Source organism: Vulpes lagopus, chromosome X, assembly GCF_018345385.1.
Source record: "Vulpes lagopus strain Blue_001 chromosome X, ASM1834538v1, whole genome shotgun sequence".
Classification (NCBI taxonomy): Eukaryota; Metazoa; Chordata; class Mammalia; order Carnivora; family Canidae; genus Vulpes; species Vulpes lagopus.
The window spans coordinates 8,694,776-8,718,037 of NC_054848.1; the positions used below are offsets into that span (position 1 = coordinate 8,694,776).

The 23,262-nt window shown below is 41.8% G+C and overlaps 1 protein-coding gene across 3 annotated transcripts in view; it reads left to right on the forward strand.

Moving 5' to 3' along the window:
• The window catches only part of FRMPD4 (FERM and PDZ domain containing 4), a 562,086-nt gene that overhangs the window by 31,739 nt on the left and 507,085 nt on the right, over window positions 1-23,262 (forward strand). The window lies entirely within an intron of this gene.

Genomic DNA, 23,262 nt, shown 5'->3' on the forward strand with positions numbered 1-23,262 from the left:
TCCCCCTGCTCCTGCTCTCTCTCTCTCCGTCTATCTCTAGAGTAAATACATGAAATCTTAAAAATAAAAAATAAATAAAATGTGAAAGGCATGTGCTTCTTAGAATTCAAGAAATATGTTAGCTTGTCTGTTTCCCAGCAGGTAGGGAGTGGTGTAGTTTCTGGTTAATTGAGGGCAGGGAAGGAAAAGATCCAGTTTCGTGTTTCTGCTGGTCTCTTGGAAGCCAGGGACTACTTATATACTTGAGATTTTCTCTTCGTTCTTTGCTTTATTTTATCAAGCTAAATAGACTTCCTACCGAGGCTCAAAGTGAAAGCTCATGGAAATGGAGGTTCTTCCTGAGTGTCTAGATTTGAAGCTGCCCCACATCCCCCGGGGGCCGCAGGGCTTCCCATTGATTGCTGGTGCTCCGTGCCGCTGGGGGGCTTGGCCCTGAGCCTCAATCAGGCTTCGGCCTCGGCAGCCGTGGGATCCAATGTATAAAAACTTTACAATTTAATAACTAAGCCCCCTCCGCTTTCCTGTGTGAAACATCGGTGTCCTGTAGAAGTCTAGAAATCCCTTGTTGGGTTAACAGGATGAGGTCATTCTTCGAGCTTCCATTCACTGGTGTGCTGTTTGTTATTATTATTTTTTAAAGATGTTATTTATTTATTTATTCATGAGAAACAGAGAGAGAGGCAGAGACACAGGCAGAGGGAGAAGCAGGCTCCATGCAGGGAGCCCGATGTGGGACTCGATCCCGCGACCCTGGGATCACGCCCTGAGCCAAAGCAGGCCTCAACCACCAAGCCACCCAGGTGCCCTCACTGGTGTGTTTAAAGAGTGGCGCCTAACACGCAGGTGTTCCCACTCCTCCCAGTTTCTAGCTGCTGGCGCCGCACTTCAGAGAAGTTGCTCACAACAAACATTAGAAAGCACCTGAGGCTGGGGGATCCCTGGGTGGCTCAGCCGTTTAGCTGAGGGTGTGATCACACACATCAGGGTGTGATCCTGGAGTCCTGGGATCCAGTCCTCACCGGGCTCCCTGCTTCTCCCTCTGCCTCTGTCCCTGCTTTTCTCTGTCTCTATGAATAAATACATCTTAAAAAAAAAAAAAAAGCACCTCAGGGTCTGTTAAGTAAAGCTGTTTTTCTCAGTCTCAGGACACCCCAGCATTCGGGCTCTAGAACCCCTTTTTAAAATTTCCCTGAGAGTTAGGATCATAATATTATGTAATCCCAAGTACAGTTGAGGGAGGGCTACTAATTTCCAGAACTCTCCCTGCGGAGGAGACCCTGCAAACCGAACAGGCAAACGATTCAAGCCAATAGGGGGCCTCGCGGGAGGAGCTAGCTTTCAGATGTGCCAGGGAAGGACCAGGGGGTCGATGCTGGGGCCTTTCTACTGATTGTACGGCCCAGTGTGAGCTGTAAGTTCTATTTTTTTTTCTTTATGCCAGATACGGTTATATGAGCAGCTTTCAAAATGAGAAAGAAAGCCTCGCTTTTGCTGTACTTTGCTTTTGTGGGATCCTCAAGGCCTTTCAGAGAGCTGTTTCCCACAGCAAGAGAATAGCAGAGAAATCAGTTGTACTTTAGAGCTTGGTGTGTGGGTCTCTAACTTGTTCAGGTGGAAGAGCTCCCTTACAACTTGGCAAGATCCTGGAGATAAAAGGCAGTGTTGGAGGATGGCAGTGGTTGCAGGTTTGTTTTTTTTTTTTTAGAGCCCAACCAAACTAAGTGAAAGCATCTTGGACTGAGAAGATAAAACCAGGTTGAGCTGTCCTTGTAGGCCAAGGAGGATGGGCCTTCGTCCTTCCCAGTTACCACGACCTAGGGGTGACCCCGAGATTTCATGGGTTCATTAACCTGTGGAAGAAAAGGAGGTCATATCAACAGATACTGGAGACTTGGGGATGAAAGGAGGAACTAACAGGGTGAAGCCCAACTTGGCCCTTGGTTGGGGCCATTCTCAGAGCTCAGGAGGCAGGCCCCAGATTTCCCTCTGTGCTTGACCACAAGATCCGCTTGCCTCCAGAAGTTGAATCGAAAAGCTGTGGACAAAGGGCAGCCAAATCTATCACAGACAAGATACCTTTCTTTAAAACACACATTATCTGAAGGCAGGCACTCTGCCTACAACCATTACGGTCACTCCTACTGTAGTTTTAGCATTTTAGACCTTTCTTTTACTAATTAGAGTCTTCACTTTCCATTTGCTTAACTAAGTGGTCCCTTTGAGCAGCTTTTGCCAAATAACACAACTGTGTCTCCAAAGCATATATCCATTTTCTACCCCGAGGAACCCAAAACGGCTGTAGCTTTTGGTTCCAAGGATAGAAAATCCAATCTTTGGGCTGCGCCCAAGCTCAAGGTCTCTGACCTTTTTTCTGACCAGAAGTTTCTGGAAACGGGAAGGTTTTCTATGATGAGGAAGCCTTAAGTGACTTTTGCTTAAAATAACTATGGTTGTATGAAGCAGGTAATTGGAAGATATTAACAGATCCTGCACCCAGAGTGTGGTAGTAAATTAAATCTGGGCTGTTCTCCAGCAGATATATTTGGAGCAAGGCATAGCCTCCTTGCAACCAACCACAGTGGGGTGTGGTGCTGAGGCGGAGGCCACAGGTGTGCTTATACCTCTTGCTCCAGGGATCACCAGCTTTTCCCTCTGGCTGTGTGTCAGCAAGGCCAGAAAGAAAAATGGCTTTTAATATTCAGATGCAAGGAGAGCCAACCCAAGAGAAGGTCATCTGAAATCTGAGCAGAGTGTTGGGAGATTAAGGTATATCAGGAAATGCGACATTTCTCTTTTCCTCAATCAGGCTTAGCCACCACCTGCCTCAGTGGAGGAAGGTACAGGGCATAGAGTCCCTACTCCTACATTTGGGCTTTGTTAGGACCACGCCATGATGCCTCTGGTCTGTATTCATCATGAATGCTGTTGCCACGTTCAAGGTCCAAGATGGTGTTGGAAGGTGGGGGCCTTTCTGATGGCCTGCTCTCTGCGCTGTTAAATTTGGCCCCTGCCCTTCCCTGCAACACACAGCACCACAGATCTCAGTGACCTTTCTCTAAGCCCTAAGCCCTGGGCCAGATGGTCCCAGAAAACACTTTCTGCCTCTGGGGCCCAAACAGAGGCTGAGACCAGGTGTCTGGCTCTCCAAGGGCTCCATTGTGCATAGAAGCCACCAGCTGGCTGTCCCCGGCTGGGGGACTCTAACTCTTCCTGGGGCCTGGTCACTTCCTTCTCCCTTACCCTTTAGAATCTTCTCTAGCTCCAGACTTTCACAGACTTAGCCTTTAGAGTGAGGACCAGCAAACGGTTCTGTAAAGGACCAGCTTTGCTGGCTGTAGTCCCTGGCGTAACTGCTCAGCTCTGCCATTGTCACGTGAAAGCAGCCACAGATAATTTGTAAATGAATGAGTTTGCTGTGTTCCAATAAACCTTTTTTTATGGACACTGAAATTAGAATTTCATAGAACTTTCATGTGTCACAAGATATTAGTCTTCCATTTTTTTCTGATCATTTAAAAATTTAAAACCATTTCTAACCATTTGAAAACCTTTCTTAGCTTGTGCGTGGCACAGAAACAGGTGGTAGGCCTGGTTGGGGGGATAGACTGCAGTTTGCTGACCTCTGCTCTAGAAAACCAGAGCTTTTTGCCTTTCCTTGGGGGCATGGGATGCCTGGATGGTCAGAAGGTATAAACAATTCCTCAGTTTTTGGTTTTGTTTTTGTCTTGTTTTGAAGATTTTATTTTTTTTAAAAGATTTGAGAGAGAGCATGTGTGTAAAGCAATCACATGTGAGAGTAGGGGGAGGGGCAAAAGGAGAGGGAGAGAATCTCAAGCAGACTCCCCACTGAGTAACCCAACGTAAGGCTGGATCCCCTAACCCTGAGATCATGACCAGAGCCAAAATCAAGAGTCAGATGCTCAACTGACTGAGCCACCCAGGCACCCCTAAGATTTTATTTTTAAGTAATCTCTATACCCAACGGGGAACTTGAACCCGCAACCCTGAGATCGAGTTGCATGCTTTACCAACTGAGCCAGCCAGACCCACAATTTGTTTTTGAATATAATTTTATTAAGATTTTCTTTATTTATGAGAGACAGAGACACAGGCAGAGGGAGAAGCAGGCTCCATGCAGGGAGCCTGATGGGGGACTCCATCCCGGGTCTCCAGGATCAGGCCCTGGGCTGAAGGCGGTGCTAAACCGCTGAGCCACCCGGGCTGCCCCTACCATCTGGCTCTTAAACCAGCTATTTGCTTTGCCAGGAATGGTTTGTCTCCGTCTTTCTTCTGGTCTACTTTACCTACTCTTATCTTGTACAAACATGTCACCTGGTAGTGCCTCTGGGCAGACACCCTGATCCCTATCTTATTTTGAGATCTTAAAGCCAGCTGCATAGAACTTTTTGATGGTACAATTACCAGACCTTACTTTGATTGAATGTGTAGTTGCTTGTCTTCCCAACCAGTATGTGAGCTTCTAGACTGAACCTGGTCTCCTTTGATCTTTTCTGTCTTTCTTTTTTATCTTTTATTTCTAACCTTGTATCATACCAGACATAATATAGACTCAATAACAGGTGGTGGGATGAATGAATGAATGAATGAATACACCCAGAGAATGGAGGGCAGGTGATAAGGAATGGTCAGGAGATGAAAGGCATGAATAAAGAGAGATTTGTAGTATTTAGTTCTTTTTCCCCAGCTTTTACTGTGAGCAGTGATCAATCTGGGTTTATTTTGCTTCCTCTCGATGTCGGGGATTAAGAGGTCTTCTTGTCAGTTCACATTCATTAAATGACCTGGACCAGTGGTTCTCAAAATGTGGTCCCTGAACCAGTTTCATCAGCCTCACCTGTTAAAAATGCACCTTTGGCAGTGGCACCCCAGCTTCACTGAATCCGAAACTCAATCAGTGTTTTAACAAGTCCTTCAGGTGATTCTGATGAGCTCTCAAGTTTAAGGACCACCATGTCTGGATCACTGGTTCTCAAACTTGGCTGCACATTGAAACCATCCAGAGAGCCTTAAAAAGTACTGATGCCTATGTTCTCATCCCCAGTTCAGTGATGTGCTGGTAAGTGTTTAACAAATGACTGCCTGGAAGATGAAGAGCCTTGATTTATGGTGTGTGCCCATTTCTTTTTCTTTTTTCAAGGCTAAGAAGCTGTTAGTGTTTACAAGAGTTTCCCAGCTGTAGGTATATATATATATATATTTTAAGAGTTTGTTTGAGAGAAAGAGCGTGCACAAGCAGGAGGGAGAGGGAGAAGCAGACTCTCCACTGAGCAAGAAGTCCAGCGCGGGGCTCTACCCCAGGACCCCGACCCAAGCTGAAGGCAGATGCTTAATCGACTGAGCCACCCAGGTGTCCCAGTGTCTGCCCATTTCTGTGGTATAAATACTCCCACCATCGCCACTTTCAGGCTACTAACATTGACGTTGCTGAACCCAGAGTTGGGAAAGACATGTGCCCTATTGGCTCTTGGGAGCTACTAGGAGCAAGCTGGCCTCAGTACACATTGGTTCCATCTCCAGAGCTCCAGATTAATCAGTCTAGGGTGTGATCTGGGCATCAGGATGGTTTTAGAAGTGCCCCAGGTGATTCCAATGTGAAGCAAAGTTTGAGCTCAGTGGCAGTAGAGTACGTGTGAATCAAATTCCCCTCACCTAGCCATGGGCAAAATACTAACTGCTTTTTCTGTTTCATCCTTTCCATACTATGACAGAAGCAGGTTCTATAGGGAAGCCACTGATCTTCACCCCAAGAAAAAAAATTGTGTGAAAATTCTATATATTTCTCCAGATTTTCTTTAAAAAGTTTGTGTAAGTGTACGACTAAACGTGATGTTAAAAATCTATATAATTACAATCAGATTTAGCTTATTCAGTAATACAAATCAAATGTTTTCATCAAATATTATATTTTAGACAAGAGAATTTTTTCCTCACTATACAAATGTATTTTAAGACCATGATTGATGTTATGTCGGTTTTAAAATCAGTTTCACGGACAGCTGGGTGGCACAGTCCGTTAAGCGTCCAACTCTTGGTTTTGGCTCAGCTCATGATCTCAGAGTTGTGAGAAAAGCCCCACATTGGGCTGAGTTCGGAGTCTGCTTGAGTTTCTCTCTCTCTCTTTCCCTCTGCTCTTCCCCTCCATGCTCACCTGTGCACACACACACTCTCTAATAAGTAAATCTTAAAAAAATAATAAAGTAAAATCAGGTTCAAATATTCTAAAGGAAAACATAAATGTTTTGTATTCTAAACATTAAAATAAACTACAATATATAGTTTGACTAAAAGGCACAGGAAATATAAAGACATGTGGCATTTTGAAAAATCCAGTACTAGTAAAAAAGATAAACTGTAAGGTGATTTTCTTTTATGTGGCTTGTCATAGTCACGTTTGAAAAATGCAATTTCTCAGATCCTCAGGAAGAAAAATGGCTTAATAAGAGCAACAAATATATAATTGATTAAAATAAAGATGAATAATTTATTTTAGTGTGACATTTGGTTTTCTGTGGATGAATAAAAATAAAAAGCCATAATGCAAGAGTTATTCTTCATATACTTCGATGAAATCACCACTAATAAAAAGATGCTATTCATTAGTGTCCATTAAATACGAATACATCTGGAAACCTCACCTACTGGATTATAGGTGATAGTGATTAACTGGATCTTATACCAATTATTTATTCCAGAATATTCATATAGTATGGGAGGAGGGAAGGTAGATGTGGTTTTTGTGAAACAAAGTTGACCAAGAGTGGATGATTATTGAAGCAGTGATGGTCACATGGAGATTCATTAGATTATTCTCTACTTTTATGTATGTTTGAAAATTTCCATGATAAAAGGTTTAAAATATTCATTTCAGTTGTATTGTTTGTACCTGGTGTGCTAGGCAGAGTAGAAAATATAGTAAGAGCAAGAGACAATAAAGATACATTCTAACTCACTTGCCAGGCAGTCCACATTCATACATTTTTCAGATGGTTGGAGGTTACCACTTATGTATCCAAACTTTGAAAAGCAATTTTAGTAGAATTTTTTTTTCAATATGTTCCCTCCTGCCCTGTGTTCTTAACCTTGGGATAATGAATATATTTTTACCTTGTCTTGATAACCCAGGTCCATTCTTCCTTCAGTCTGTTCAGTGGTATCTATGGCGATTGCCTTGAAGGTTGTTAATTCAATCAACAAGCATTTACTGAACGCTGAAGATGGATTAGGAACTGGGACTTGTACCATTGAATACAGGAGACAAGAATCCCCGCCCTCATGGCATTTTTGTTCTATTGGCTATTGGGATGTTTAAGTAGGGTTAGGTGAGAACTTTATGAAGATCCATCAAATAGCTCAGAGTCCTGTACTTTTTCTAGCTCTTTTGTCTGTTATTTGTAGTTAATTTCATTCCTCTCATTTCTCTTTCTGAGTTGTTGCTTTTGTTACCTCTCAGCCTACTGAGAATTTTTTTTTTCTTTTAGTTAGTTGATTTAGACCTTCTTGCCTAGAATTTGGGTCATTGCTATTGTGATCTGCATGATATAATCACTAGATTTGTTATAAACATGTAAAAAAATAAGACACACTAGGTGTTAAGTAAATTCCTAAGTTGTGAGTGGCTCTTGCTTCTTTGCCTTGCTGTCTTCTCCCCCCACACACCTCCAATTATTTTTATGTTTCTAGATAGCTGAAGTCCTTAGATGCATGAGTCATTCCTTTGGCATTTAATAAATAGTTACTAAGCACATACTATGTGCCAAATACTATTCTAGGAGCTAGAGGATACAGGATATAAAACATGAATATGATGTATGCCCTGACAGCTAGGAGAAAGTACAAGAGTTTGTAATACCCTGTGCTAGACAGAGAGGCATTTGCAAAGGCATCTCACTAGGGCGGGGGTGGGGGGATTAGAGAAGGATGTGGAATCTGAAAGTGGATGAGAGCGCTTCACTGTGGACTTGTAACATTTGACATATTTCTGAGATGTGCAAGTGGAAACATCCTGGAGATAGCTGGCATTCCTCTTCTCTCTCATTGCATAACACACCACCCTAAAACTTAATGGCTTAAAATAACAAGTGTATTATTTCTCACAATTCATTGGGCTTTCTGGACAGTTACACTGATGGTTTTGCTTGAGCTCACTCATATGGCTGCACTCATCCAGGACGAGAGCTAGGCTGGAAGGTCTAGTAGAGCTTCACACGCTTGTTTGGCAGTAGCTCTCTGCTTGGCTAGGGCAGCTCGGTTCTTCTCCATGTGGTCTCTGATCCTGTAGGACACCAGATTGGCTTTCTTCCTTTCATGGTCTCTGAGCAGCATTCCAATGCTGTGGAAGCAGAAATGGCAAGGCTTCTGTAGGCCCAGCTTTGGAAGGCACATAATGTAATTTCAGCTACAAGCAATTTTCAAGATCAGCCCAGCTTTGAAGGATTGGGAAAAAGATTCATTTTCTAATAGGGAGGAGCAGCAAAGGCACTTTGCAAAGGGTCTTTATACATAGGACAGGAAGAAATCATGGCCACATTTCATAATCTATCACAGTTGCATAGATGCTTCTGAAGGTCAAGTGATTTGGATGGAAGATAGAGATTTAGAAGTTGTTGATGCATATATTAAAGGCTTCTAAATCCTGGTTGCACATCAGATTCCCCTGTGGAATGGGGCAGTTTTCCATATGCTCCACATGCAATAATGATGATTTTTTTTTTAAAGTAGACTCCATGCTTTGTGTGGAGCCCAACATGGGGCTTGAACTCATGACCCTGAGATTAAGACCTAAGCTGAAATCAAGAACTATTCAGGCGTTCCAATAATGGCAATTGTTTTTTTTTGTTTCTTTGTTTGTTTTTTGGTTTTATTTTTAATAATGGCAATTGTTATATAAGAAAGAGAACTCCCTCTGGGGCACCTGGCTGGCTCAGTGGTAGAGCATGCCCCTTTTGATTTCAGGGTCAGTCGTGAGTTCAAGCCCCACATTAGGCATAGAGCTTACTTTAAAAAAAAAAAAAGAAAAAGAAAAAGAAAAGAGAAAGGTGCAGCAAAATGTTGGGTGGGAGAACACGGCACTTCACAGTAAAATGAAACTTACTAGACACCAACAAGCGAAGAATCCAGTCTCCCTTCCTGTGGTGATTCTATGGAAACTAGGTTAACAAATTGGCTTTCATCCCCAGTCCTAACCACAACATCCATTGCCTACACAGGGATTTATTGTGTTCATGAAGTTTTAATTTTATTACAAATTCTTTATTGAATTACTAAATAGCTTCTTTAGTGTTCTAGTTTGCATGCTGTCTTGCTAACCTCACCTTTAAAAAAAATGGTGTATTTATTTATTTCCCTGAATTCATTCAGACATGAGCTGGATTCAGAGCCCTCATTTACCATTAAGTATTATGGACAAGATGGACTTCACCCTGTTAGTCATCTGTTGGTGTTAGGTACCAGAAAAATAGGGAATTCTCTTGAGGTAGTTATAGGAGAGTCTGGAAGAGCCCTGAACAGGAAAATGTTGCTTAGAGAGGATGGAATTTTACTATTTATTAGTGTTCTTAAGTCCCTGATGCTGTCCTACCCAATACACTAGCCATAGCCACATGTGTCTATTCATATTAATTTTAGACTCCTTGTGTTAGATAAAATTAAAAATTGAGTTCCTCATTTGTAGCAGCCATATTTCTTTTGTCTTTTTTTTTTTTAAGTTTTAGTTTTTTGCTTTTTTGGGTTTTTTTTCTTTTTTCTTTTTGGGGTTTTAAAAAAGATTTTATTTATTTGAGACAGAGAGAGGCACAAGTGAGGGGTAGGAGGATGGGGCAGAGGGAGAGGGAGAAGCAGGGAACCCAACATGGGGCTTGATACCAGGATGCTGGGGTCAAGACCTGAGCTAAAGGCAGATGCTTAACCAACTGAGCCACCCTGGTGCCCCTCTTTTTTTTTTTTTTTTTTAAGTAGGCTCCACACCCAGTGTGCACTTTGAACTCACAATTGTGAGATTAAGTACCATGTTCCAGGGGTGCCTGGGTGGCATAGTGGGTTACGGCATCTTGGTTTCGGCTCAGGTCATGGTTTTGGGGTCGTGAGATCAAACCCTGTGTTGGGCTCTGTGCTCAGTGCAGAGTCTGCTTAGAACTCTTTCTCCCTCTACCTCCAACCTTCCCACCCCTGACTCTCTCTGTCTCTCAAATAAATAAATAAATCTTTAAAAAAAAAAAAAAAAAAAAAAGGTCAGGACTCCTGGGTGGCTCAGCAGTTGAGCATCTGCCTTTGGCTCAGGGCGTGATCTTGGAGTTCCGGGATCGAGTCCCACATCAGGCTCTCTGCATGGAGCCTGCTTCTCCCTCTGCCTGTCTCTGTTTCTCTTTCTGTGTGTCTCAATAATAAATAAATAAAATCCTAAAAAAAAGGTCATATGCTCTATTGACTGAGACAGCCAGGTGCCTCTGTACCAGTCATATTTGAAGTGCTCAGTAGCTACGTGTGGCCAGTGGGTACCATTTTGGATGGTGCAGATGTACAACATTTTCCATAATGTGGAAAGTTCTATCAGCCCCTTTCTGACATGTCTTGTCCAATTAAGAATAAAACTGATAGTGCCAGTGTTAGATCCCCATGTTGTAGATTAAAATTAAGAGCAAAGGGTAATTTCCTATGTGATCTAAAATACCCATTGCAATGCATTATTGCATTAATTAAAATAGATTTTAGGTGGAGGCTGGGGACAGGGAACATAATATGACTATGTTCGAGACCATTTGCGAATAAAAAGAGTTTAGATATAGGTTACATACCAATGGACTTAGAGAAAATCTTATCTGAGCTGGAATGAAGGACCCAAACTAACAAAATAAAATCTAACAAGGCTAAATCTAAGTGCTTATATTGTTGGCTTAAATCAGGGCTTGACAAACTTTTTTTGTGAGGAGCCAGTTTATAAATATTTTTGACTTTGCAGGCCAGCCAGTTTCTGTTGTAACTACTCAACTCTGACATTGTAGCATGAATGCAGCCATAGGCAGTATGTAAAAAAATTGTGCAAGGCTGTGTTCCAATAAAACTTTATTTACCAAGAATGGTGGTGGGCTGGATTTGGTTTGCTGCCTGTAGTTTATTGACCCCTGCATTTAGTCAGTTGTTCAAGTACAAAATTAGGAAGTTTGGCCTAAGAGCTATTCACCTGACAGTGTTCTGCAGGTCTTTAGTTGGGTGGGGGGCTTGACTTGAGCCAGTTGCCTTACGGAATGCTATTTAAGTCTATGCTAACAGACATGTTCCATCCAAAGTCAGGGAATGAAGAATTCTATTGTAGTTTACAATAGGAGTTTGCAGTTAGTTTGCATATTGCATGCAATGTTTAAGGATTTGGAAAGTGAATAAAAGGAGAATGGAAGGAACTGGGGTCTAACTTACAATGGTGAATTATTGCCAGATGTGAGTATAGCTGTCAAGAATTAGTAGTCCTGGGTAGCCCGGGTGGCTCAGCAGTTTAGTGCTGCCTTCAGCCCAAGGCATGATCCTGGGGTCCCAGGATTGAGTCCCACATTGGGCTCCCTACGTGGAGCCTGCTTCTCCCTCTGCCTATGTCTCTGCCTCTGCCTCTCTCTCTCTCTCTCTGTGTGTCTCTCATGAATAGATAAATCTTTTAAAAAAATTAGTAGTCCTGCCACGTGGCAGGAGGTATGATTTATCTTAATAATTCTAGAGATTAGAACTAGAACCAATAGGTACATGGGGCACCTGGGTGGCTCAGTGGTTGAGTGTCTGCCTTCGGCTTAAGTCTTGATCCTGGGGACCTGGGATCAAGTTCTGCATCAGGCTCCCCAAGGGGAGCCTGCTTCTCTCTCTGTATCTCATGAATGTATAAATAAAATCTTAAAAGAAAAAAAAGAACCAATAGGTGCAAGTTTATAAAAGGAGAACTTTAAGAATATTTGTTTTGGGAGCACCTGGCTGGCTCAGTCAGTAGGGTTGTGAGTTCAAGTCCCAGGTTGAGCATGGAACCTACTTAAAATGAAGGAAGGAAGGAATATTTTAGTTGATTCAAAATAAGCTACTGTACAAAGTCGTTTTGTACAGTACAAACTGAAAGATTTTAGAAAAAGGATGTAGGGACGCCTGGGTGGCTCAGTGGTTGAGCGTCTGCCTTCAGCTCAGGTCATAATCCCGGGGTCCTGGGACCGAGTCCCACACTGGGCTCCCTGTAGGGAGCCTGCTTCTCCCTCTGCCTGTCTCTGCTCCTCTTTCTGTCTCTCATGAATAAATAAATAAAATCTTTTAAAAAAAACTATAAAGAAAAAAGATGTAAAGTTTCTATTAGCTGATTGAAGAATTTGTTCTAAAAATGGATAGAAGGTTGTAAAGATAATCATCTAAGTTGTTGTTCTAACAGATTATAACTAAGTTGCATGTAAAGAAATCTCAACCCTAAGTAGCTTAAAGAAAAAAGAAAATCTAGGGGCGCCTGGGTGGCTTGGGGTGTTAAGTGTCCAATTCTTGGTTTTGGCTCAGGTCATAATCTCCGGCCTTGTGCTCAGCGTGAAGTCTGCTTCTCCCTCTCCCTCTACTCCTCCCCCTGCTCATGCACTCTCTCTCAAATAAATAAATAAATAAATAAATAAATAAATAAATAAATAAATAAAATCGTAAAAGAAAGCCCACTGGCTTAACACAACTACAAGGTCCCAGGATAGGTCTGACTTCAGACATGGCTGTCCAGAGGTCTTACCAAAGTCTTTAGGTCAGGCTGGCTACATAATTTGTAGGGCCGAGTACAAAATAAAAATGCAGAGTCCCTTAGTCAAAAACTAAGAATCTCAAAATGGTGACAGCATAGCATTAAGTCAAGGGTAGGGCCCTTCCGAATGCAAGGCTCTGTGAGACTTCCCGGGCTGTGAGCTCAAGAGGCCAGCCCCCTCTAGGTCATCATCTCTCCATCTTTGCCTCTCCTCTCTAGTGTTCTCTAGATCCATCTCGTTTTTCATTTTTCAGCAGCCTTTATTCACTGGTAGCTCAAGGCTTTTTTTTTTTTAAAGCTGCAAAAAAGGTTCTTCTCCCTTGGTAATAGCAGCCGATGATGCCAGATAATTTCAAATAAACTTTTCTTACCTCCGATTTCAAATAACATGGTCCTTTGGCCAGAACTGGGTGACATGTTTACCTCTGAAGCAGAGAGTAGAGTCAGCACTACTCAAACCATAGGGACCAGGAGAGAAAGGGATAATTCTAAAATGAAAAACATGCAGGAGTTACCTGAAGAAGGGGTAATGTACGCAGAGTAGTCCAATAATAAGTGTCTACTCTGCCTAGCAAACAATTGTGGGCAATAATGAGGTGACTCAGAGTAAGAAAAAGTCTTAATTCGGAAAGCTTGCCAATAAGTGAACAGATTCCTTTCCCTCCAAAGAGTGTGCTAAATTTTAAAATTCTGTTTTCTCAGGTATGCAAGCGGGATTTTTCCTGCCTCATGTATATTCAGGATAACATTTGTATTCTTAGCCTTATTCTTCCTTAAAAAGCTATCTGTCAAGATTCTGAGATCCAACACTTTTTACCCTGCCTTGAAATTATTTTAATCAATGAAGAATATTCTTTGGAACCCTATTATGTTTCTCAGGCCCATCTTTCCTTCAAAGCTTTATTCAGTTTCTTAGGAGAAGAAAAATACGTTGTTGTTTTTTTTTTAAATTTTTTAAATTTATTTATGATAGTCACACACACACAGAGAGAGAGAGGCAGAGACACAGACAGAGGGAGAAGCAGGCTCCATGCACTGGGAGCCCGATGTGGGATTCGATCCCGGGTCTCCAGGATCGCGCCCTGGGTCAAAGGCAGGCGCTAAACCACTGTGCCACCCAGGGATCCCAGGAGAAGAAATATATACATAGGTTAGTCATTACTTTCTGCATTGGTCAGTCCTGCTGCTGAACAGGTGCCTGTTTTGGGCTCATTGTTTAATAAGCTTGGCTTGAAACTTGACATTTTTGGTGAAATCATGAATCATGAGCCTGGAAAGGTGAAGAGAACCAGGTAGCACCAGGACCATGTAGAGTTATCATCACAGTGGAGTCACCACACACGCAAATCAGTTCAGCCAGGATATCCATTCTAATCCAGTGATATCTGACCATATTTTCCATGTCAAATTTGACATCTGAATTAACTAACAATTTTATTTCAGTCAGTTTATCAGGGGAGCCAGGGGCTAATTGACTTCAGCCTGCCCCTGCCATAGTTTCATGAAGCTCCTGGAGAACACCTTTCTGAAGTCAGCTGTACTGAGGCAGAAGAAAACACAAGGTATCTTCTGGGCTTTGATGCCTGGTCCTGCCATTCACAAGCTGTGTTTCTTGGATCAGTTTACCTCTCTGAGCTTTCTTTCTCTTATAGAAATGTCTTTGTTGCTATCTATGTATAAACCCACAGCATGAAAACATTAGAAAGTACTTGCTTTCCCAGGTCCACCACACCTGCTGACATTCATAGGCTACATTTTTCTGGGTCATTCAACTATGTTGCTAGCATAGAAAATGAAATGGGACTGCCTTGACTTCTCATAATATAAACAAGTTATCAATTACAAATATGCTCGGCTAAGCATATACTGGCATAAATTTACATTCGCTGACTTCTGCCCAACATCTGTCCTTAACCAGCATGGCTCATCCTCCCCAAATCTGTGAAGCATAAATCTACGTTAATTGAAAGTTCAAGATGATAGTCTTTTTGCCTCCTCCTTCCTTATCTCAGAGATTCTTACTAGAATAGAGAAGTCCTAAAGCTTTTGGGAAAAGAAGAGCTATTTCAAGGGAGACTTAATTTTCTGATCTTTAACCTAGACATTGAAGTCTAGTCTAATAATTACATCAAATAATTTTCTCCCTGAATGTGAGGGTTTTCCCACTGTACAGGTTTATGCTTAGCTTTGGTTGGTCTTAAAGGTTTTTAATATAAATTGTAGAGTATAAGGGCTTAATCCCTTCCTTCTATCTTCCAAGGAGGTAACTTTAACATTTCTTCCCACTGATAGGCACTCAGAGTCCGTGGCTTTTTAAGACAAGCACACCAGTCTAGGGCTCTTCAGAATATAAATAGAAGCATTGAAAACACACTTGGAGCTTTCTAAATTGACTTCCCTGAACTAAGTTAGAAATTAAAGTTGGGCTGAGGTGTCTGTTTTGGGCTCATTAAGTCCTGTAGTGTTTTCTCTGAAATGGCAGTTATCCTGGAACAAATCAAGGAACTGTTCTTTTTAAATTCCCTGAAAATCAGAAAGGCACAATTTTCTGATAATTTTTAATTATTCTTTACTAGGACTGCATATTGAAAATGGAGCACATCACCTGGGTAGATAAAGGAGACACATGAAAGAAAGAAAAGAAGGAAAGAAACATTTATGTGCGAATTCACTAGCAAAGCAGTCTGGGGCACAGTTGGATTTTTTTTAAAGTCCCAAGCTACTTTCGGATCTTTGCTAACAGAACTACACTAATTTAAAACATACCACAGCTTTAGGAAACAGGAATAAAAATCCTGAACATAAAAAAAAAAAAAATGCATGTTCGGAAGCAGCCTTTTTTTTTTTTTTTTAAGATTTTATTCATTCATGAGCGACAGAGAGAGAGAGAGGCAGAGACACCCGCAGAGGGAGAAGCAGGCCCCATGTGGGACTCAATCCTGGGTCTCCAGGATCATGCACGCCCCTGGGCTGAAGGCGGCGCTAAACCTCTGGGCCACCCGGGCTGCCTGGAAGCAGCCTTTTGAAAAATATTTGCCTGTACTAGACCCAGAGAGATGGTCCTGAGCATCCTGTGAATTTCTGGACATACCTACACTGCACAGGATGCCATCACTGAGTTTGACTTAAAAGTTCAAGCCATTGGACTGGGGCCACTGGACTGAAAGGGATAAATACCCCCAGTACATGCTCAGCCTTGAAACAAATTGTAATAAAAACCATCACTTGTAGCTATAAAAAACCACCACAAGAGTTCTGCGGATCCATTTCCCCCTCATTAGCCAGTGAGCGCACCAACACCGCGCATTCACCCCAGTAAGTGCTCATGGAGAAACCACGGTTTGTTTTATGTGGCAAACAGGTGAGGCAACACACATCTCCTCAGCTCCTATTTCAAAGGACTCCTTCAAGCTTTGGTAAAGAATGTGCATAGTCACCATGGAAGTGGTTATTGACCATGGATGAGCAAAGGCCTCAGGTGTGGAGATCTTATAGAGCATGGGTGCCCAGGTGCCACCCCACACCCACCCAATCAGAATTCTGGGATTGGTGTTCTGGCGTGGGTACAAAATTAGTGCCCCACAAGTGAATCTTATGAAGAATTACTGGCACAAGATGAAATAAAAAACCTTCTCTTGCACCATTAGACATCATGCCAGGGCTGACTCTTCCAATAGCTCTACACCTGTAGTCACCCATCCTCCCCACTGTGCTCTTTCTTTTCCCCTTGGCTTACTCATTCTCACACTTCCTGGAATGGAAAGCACCTCAAAGGGACAACCTGTTCACTGATTCATTTTTAAAATGTCATTGTAGGGGCTCCTGAGTGGCTCACTTGGTTGAGTGTCCTACCCTTGATTACAACTCAGGTCATGATCTCAGGATCATCATATTGAGGCCTCCTTCAGGCTCCACACTCAGCAGAGTCTACTTCACTCCCTCTTCTTCTCCCTCTGCCCTCCCCTCCCCTCCACTCCCCTACCATGCTTGCGAGTGTGCATGCTCTCTCTCTCTTTCTTCTTTCTCTCCCTAAAAGAAATGGTTTTTTTTTGTTTTTTTTTTAAGAAAGTAAAAAAGTGTCATTGCAAATGTAAGCAATTCTGGCCTCCAGAAGTAACAAAAGGGAAAAATGGAGTGCTAATGGTGGTGATAGTTTAAAGAACTCATTTTATTCCCAGGGGCTCCATTTATCAAATCCCACTATAACTTTATTGCATATTCACCAGAAATCATTACATTTTGGTAGTTTTTGAATTACATTATCCCTGGTCATAAAATTCCCTCTAATAAGAAATTATGACTGTCAAGTCCAGTCTGATTAAAGAGAATGACAGATGATATGCAGCCTTGCAGATGATGTTTTTGGCTGCCCATTACTTCACATTTGAAAGATGATTAAGTGATTATAAAAGGAACCCATAGGTATAATTACAGGGCCCCACACCATAAATAATTTTAAAGGCGAGTAATCTGTATTTTTGTGTCTTTTATTGTTTGCATACAGTTCCTTGCATTGCCTCTACCCCAAGGCATTTTCAACTCTGTACTTCGTGTAAAACACCTGTTAAAAATTGTGCCAGCAATGCACACCATGACCATAAGACTAGAATTAGAGCCCTCCTTGCTAATAATCTAGAATGCCTGTGTCTTGTGAAGCATGGCATTCTCTTCAAACAAGAAAGCAGGAGTAGTCTGTTCTTACTTCCTCCTGTCATACTTTTACAGTACTTGAGAGTGGCTGGGATCTTTGGTTTTAAAAGATGGCTCCGTATAATTATTATTATTTTTTAAATGAAATCTCCCAGGGCCTGCCTCAGTCTGTGGAGCATGTGACTCTTGATCTTGGGGTTGTAAATTTGAGCCCCACATTGGGTGTAGATTAAAAATCTTTAAATGGAATCTCCCAAAGTGCTTGTTTTTTTTTTTTTTTAAAGATTTTATTTATTCATGAGAGACACAGAGAGAGAGAGAGGTAGAGACACAGGCAGAGGGAGAAGTGGGCCATATGCAGGGAGCCCAATGTGGGACTTGATCCTGGGACCCCAGGATCACACATTGAGCTGAAGGCACTCAACTGCTGAGCCACCTAGGTGTCCCTGTTGGTGTTGTTTTCTATTTTACTTACTGTATATGTCATGTGACAATCTGGTAGTATCCCAAGGAAAGGACTTAAATAATTTTTGATGATGACAGCCATAGTACATTTTGATACCTTAGCTATTCAAAATTAGTAGCAGTGACTTCTTAACAACAAAATACAAAATAAAACTGAGGTTTAAATGTGTCTTTGTGACATGATGATAGAGAATTTCATTAAGAGGAAAATAAATAATAATGCTTCCATTCATAGAATGAAAGTTGGGCTATGAGTTCTGGGAAGGAAATAAAACTATGTTATAACTGTCTTTTTATATGGTCTTTTCCCATTCTCTACTTGCACCATTGCACAATATCTTTTTTCTTCAACTTTGGGAGAAAAAAATACATCCACAAGCACGTCAATACATCTTCATATTTTCCCTGTAATCTTTCATGTCTATCTCCTCAAAGACCATGCATAGCAGCAGGTATAGGGAGCCTAATTAAGGAGTTTCTGTGAGGGGCATCTAGAAAATATGAATATATCTTACCTGCATATGAAAATGCAGCATAATTTTCTCTCCTCTGATTATTGACAGAATAGTGGAAAAGGTGGCAATAATGTAAGTAAATAGGATTTTTGGAAGAACTGTTTTGGAAGATACTGGCCACCGCAATAAATAAGATGTATACCCAGGTTCTTATGCCTTGAATACACTTGCCCATTTGTCGACTATTCCTATTAGTCCTCAACCAGATTCCTATTGTTTTTTTTAATGGGGCCTTCCCCTATTCCTCCCCACTCTTATGTATTTTACAGTATCCCTTCAAAATGCTTTACATTATTGACTGCATCACATTGTATTTTAGTTGTCTCCAAGTCAGTCTTCTCTAAACAAGTGGATGAAATTTACTTTTATTTCCACAACAAAACCAAAAACCAAAACTTGGTTCTTTGAAAACATCAATAAAATTGATAAGCCTCTAGCTAAGCTAACTAAGAAAAAGAAAAAAAAGAAGATGCAAATTACCAATGTCAGAATTGAATGAGGGCACATCACTACAGATCTTGTGGACATTAAAAGGATGATAAAAAATATTATGAAAACCTCTATGCTTACAAATATGTTAACATAAATGAAAAGGACCAATTCCTTGAAGGACACAATCTGCGAAATCTCACATGAGAAGAAATAATCTAGGGATGCCTGGGTGGCTCAGTGGTTGAGTGTCTGCCTTCGGCTCAGGGTGTGATCCCAGGGTCCTGGTATCGAGTCCCTCATCCGGCTCCCTGCGAGGAGCCTGCTTCTCCCTCTGCCTGTGTTTCTGCCTCTCTTCCTCTCTGTGTCTCTCATGAATAAATAAATAAAATCTTTAAAAAATCTGAATAGGCCTATAACAATTTTAAGATTTTATTTATTTATATAAGAGAGAGTTCACGTGTGTGTGCATGAGTTGGGGCAGGGACAGAGGGAGAGGGAGAGAATCTCAAGCAGACTCTGCACTGAGCATGGAGCCAGATGTGGGGTTTAATCTCACTACCTTGAGATCATGACCTGAGCTGAAATCAAGAGTTGGATGCTTAATGGACTGAACCACCTTGGTGCCCCTGAATAGGCCTATAACTCTTAAAGATATTGAGTCAATAATTGATAACGTTTCCCAAATAGGAAGCACCAGGACCAGATGAATGGTGAATTATATTCTACCAGACATTTAAGGAAGAGATGATTCCAATTTTTTTTTTGTTTTTTTGTTTTTTAAAAACAAAAGGATCCCCATGAGGATCATGGGATTAAGCCCCGCATCTCAACAGGGAGTCTGCTTGAAGATTCTCTCCGTCTGCCCCTCCCCTGAGTCAGGCACCTGTGCTCAGCTCGCTCTTTCTCTAAAATAAGTAAACAAATAATAAATAAATAAATGTTAAATAAAGCCGGGGCACCTGGGTGGCTCAGTGGGTTAGCCATCTGCCTTTGGCTCAGGTCATGATCTTGAGGTCCTGGGATCAAGCTCTGTATCAGCTCCCTGCTCTATGGGGAGCCTGCTTCTCCCTCTGCCGCTCCCCCTGCTTATGCTCTCTCTCTCTCTGTCAAATAAATAAGATCTTTTAAAAAAAAGCCATGTCTTATTTTAAAAATAAATAAAAATAAAGGCTATTAAATTGAATCAAAAATTGCTTATGAATCAACTCTCCTTATTAGAGAGCTTTCCCCTTAAGGCATTATTAGCCTTCTTTGGGTTTGGTTTCAATGAGCTGTCTCTTCTCTGCTGGTTGAATCAACTTTATCACATTTTGAAACACAACCAAAATTTCTGGGCACATTCTTCAAACTGGGGCTCAGAGCCCTGTGGTGGCACTGCTGTGACTGGCCTCCACGCTACTGGATACCATGTGACCTGGACATCCATGATGATTTAATTAAGTTGCCTTTGTTATTTCTGTAGTGGTATAGAGGAGAGGCTGTATTCTTTGTTACTGACAGACGTTTTGAAGTGTTGCCCATAGCAAGCTGTAGAATGGTGGCTGATAACTGGGGAGTGTGTGCAAAGATGGCAGCAGCGCAGACACTAAAGCAAGGTCTGACATGGTGGTAGGGAGGATACTGTGGATTTTGCATGATCACTTCTCCTTCACTTGTCAGTCAAGCATGACAGACAATGATCCTCCTTGCCATCTGCTTCCCCTCCCTCTAAGGGTGACCGTTTGGGACATCTGCAATAAGGGTTTCCATATTTACCAAGGTGTGTGCCAAATGTTGCAGTGATTTCCAAACTTTAGTGTCCATCCGAGTCACCTGGAGGGCTTCTTATATAATTGGATCCTGGGCCCATCCCCAGATCTCTGATTCATTAGGTTTGGGGTTAAGCCTGAGAATTTGCATTTTTAACAAGTTTCCACATGATGCTGATGCTGCTGGTCTAGGGACCCTGCCTTGAGAACTTCTGCTCTACGGGGGTGCCTGGCTGGCTCAGTGGAGGAGTGTGCGACTCTTGATCTTAGTTTGTGGGTTTGAGCCTCATGTTGAGTGTAGAGACTACTTAAAGAAAATCTTTAAAAAAAAAAAAAAAAAAGAAAAAGAACTTCTGCTCTAGAAGGTTTACCTTCTTCTGAGGAAACTCAGTAGTAGGTGTTAAGACACCGGAAAGTAGCATACGTGTTTATCTGACTTTTTATTAATGGATAAATAGCTTAGAACATTTTGTCTTGCAAGAAAATATAATGAGTGTTCCAGATTAAAAAAAAATAGTGTATGCATCTTCCTTTTAAGGCATTGGCAAAAATGGTATGAGATGAGAACAAAGAGCCAGCAGAAGGTGGACAGCAATGTCAAATATGAAAAATGGGAACTTTTGGTGCCTGGTTCCCAAATCACTTCTTAGGTTTTTTTCACCTATTCGTCTGCTTCAGGATTGCTAGATGGTTTTCTCAGTTGTGCTACCTGCATGGATTCTATGCAACACATAATAAGCTTCTAGAATAAATCTACTGACTTCAAAACTTTAGTCATTTTCTTTTTTTAAGGTTTTCTTTTTATATTTTTAAAAGATTTTGTTTATTTATTCATGAGAAACAGAGAGAGAGAGAGAGAGAGAGAGAGAGAGAGAGAGAGAGGCAGGGACATGGGCAGAGAGAGAAGCAGGCTCCTTGCAGGGAGCCCGATGTAGGACTCGATCCCAGGACCCTGGGATCATGCCCTGAGCCAAAGGCAGATGCTCAACTGCTGAGCCACCCAGGCGTCCCTGAGATTTTATTTTTAAATCACCTTCTCATCCGATGTGGGGCTTGAACCTACAACCCTGAGATCAAGAATTACATGCTCCACCAACTGAGCCAGCCAGGCACCCTTGTCATTTTCTGATATGGCTTGATGACCTTCTTGAATTGTTGGTAACCGATTCCTATTTTCCCTGCAAAATATTATCAAATATTCCTTTAATGTCATAAATACCTAGGTTCTGTGCTTTCAATTATTACAACATACATCTCTGCTTTTAGGGCCCTGGCCAGTTCTAACTAGCAGGTGAAAGAGTAGTTGCCAGAGGATTTATGCTAATTGGATAATTTGAAAAGTGTTTGTTTCCTTGGTAAAAGTCTGACATATAGAGGCAGGTGAGAGCTGTGTCTCTTTTCCATAACCCAGCATGTGGGTGGTACGTTGCCGTGTTATAGTGAAAGCAAGTCTCAGATCAGAGTTTGTATAGATATTAATTAGTGAGCTGGCAAAAAGAAAGGAAAAGAAAGAACAGATTTGCTTCCTATTCCTTGTGAGGTTAGCGACACCCCTGTGTGGTACCTGCCTGAAGAGTTCTCTTGGAAACAGACCTAGTGTCAGGTGTGTAGCTGGACCAGGCACAGAGTCCTCTGTCAGGTGGGTGGTGGGTGTGGGTGAGGGGTGGGCACAAGACCAGATGGTCTGGCAGCACATTGCTCGTGGGGGTTCGGCTGCTGGTTTTGCCTACTTCTGATTCTTGTCTCATGCAAGGGCAGTTGGGCCCGTGTAGTCTTCCTGGCATTTCTGCAGTACCACCCATTTCTTCAGAGGACAATGAGGTCTGACACTCGTTCTGCTGATTAACAAGCTTCTGGTGCAGAATTAGATAACACAGTTGAAGTGCTTGCCTTGGCTGCCTCCAAAGTGTGGATTCCTGATTAGGGGCCCTTAAATATGACCTAATTAGCTTTAGGATATGGGTTAAAATTAACTTATGTACCCATATACATAGCACTGTTTTGTTCCAGTTACAAAAGGAAGCTAGAGGAGGTGAGGCATAAAGTTCTAGAGGTTTATCACAGACAGACTTAAAAAAAGTTTGGGAGAGCTGCCCCAGTATCAAATGGACATGTTTTAGGTGTTGAAAGTAGAGAAAGTTTATTAGTGTTTATGGAAGTATCATTGCATAAAATGTGGATATTTTGTGTATGATTTAAGTTAGTATGTAAGAAAATGTTATTAAAGTGATCGTTAGAAAAAAAGAAAGATTTTATTTACTTATTGGAGAGAGAGAGAGAATCTGAAGCAGACGCCACACTGAGTACGGCCCAAGGCTGAACGTGATCCCACAATATGACCTCATTTCTAGATTGTCTAGATTGAACATGCATGACCTGAGCTGAAACCAAGAGTCGGGTGCTCAACTCACTGAGCCACCCAGATGCCCCTCAAAGTGATCTTAGTGTTTTTATTTTTAATTTTTTAAAGTAAACTCTACTCCCAACATGGGGCTCAAACAACCCCAAGATCAAGAGTTACATGCTCTACTGACTGAGCCAGGCAGGTGCCCTGATTTTAGTGTTTTTTAATTTCATCTTGAAGACTCAGGATTTTAGATTCTCTAAGGCAACCCCCCCCCGCCCCCGCCCCGAACAAAACTAAAGAAACAAGAGCAAAGCCATGCTGAAAAAGCCGAATGGATCATTTTCAGAGGGG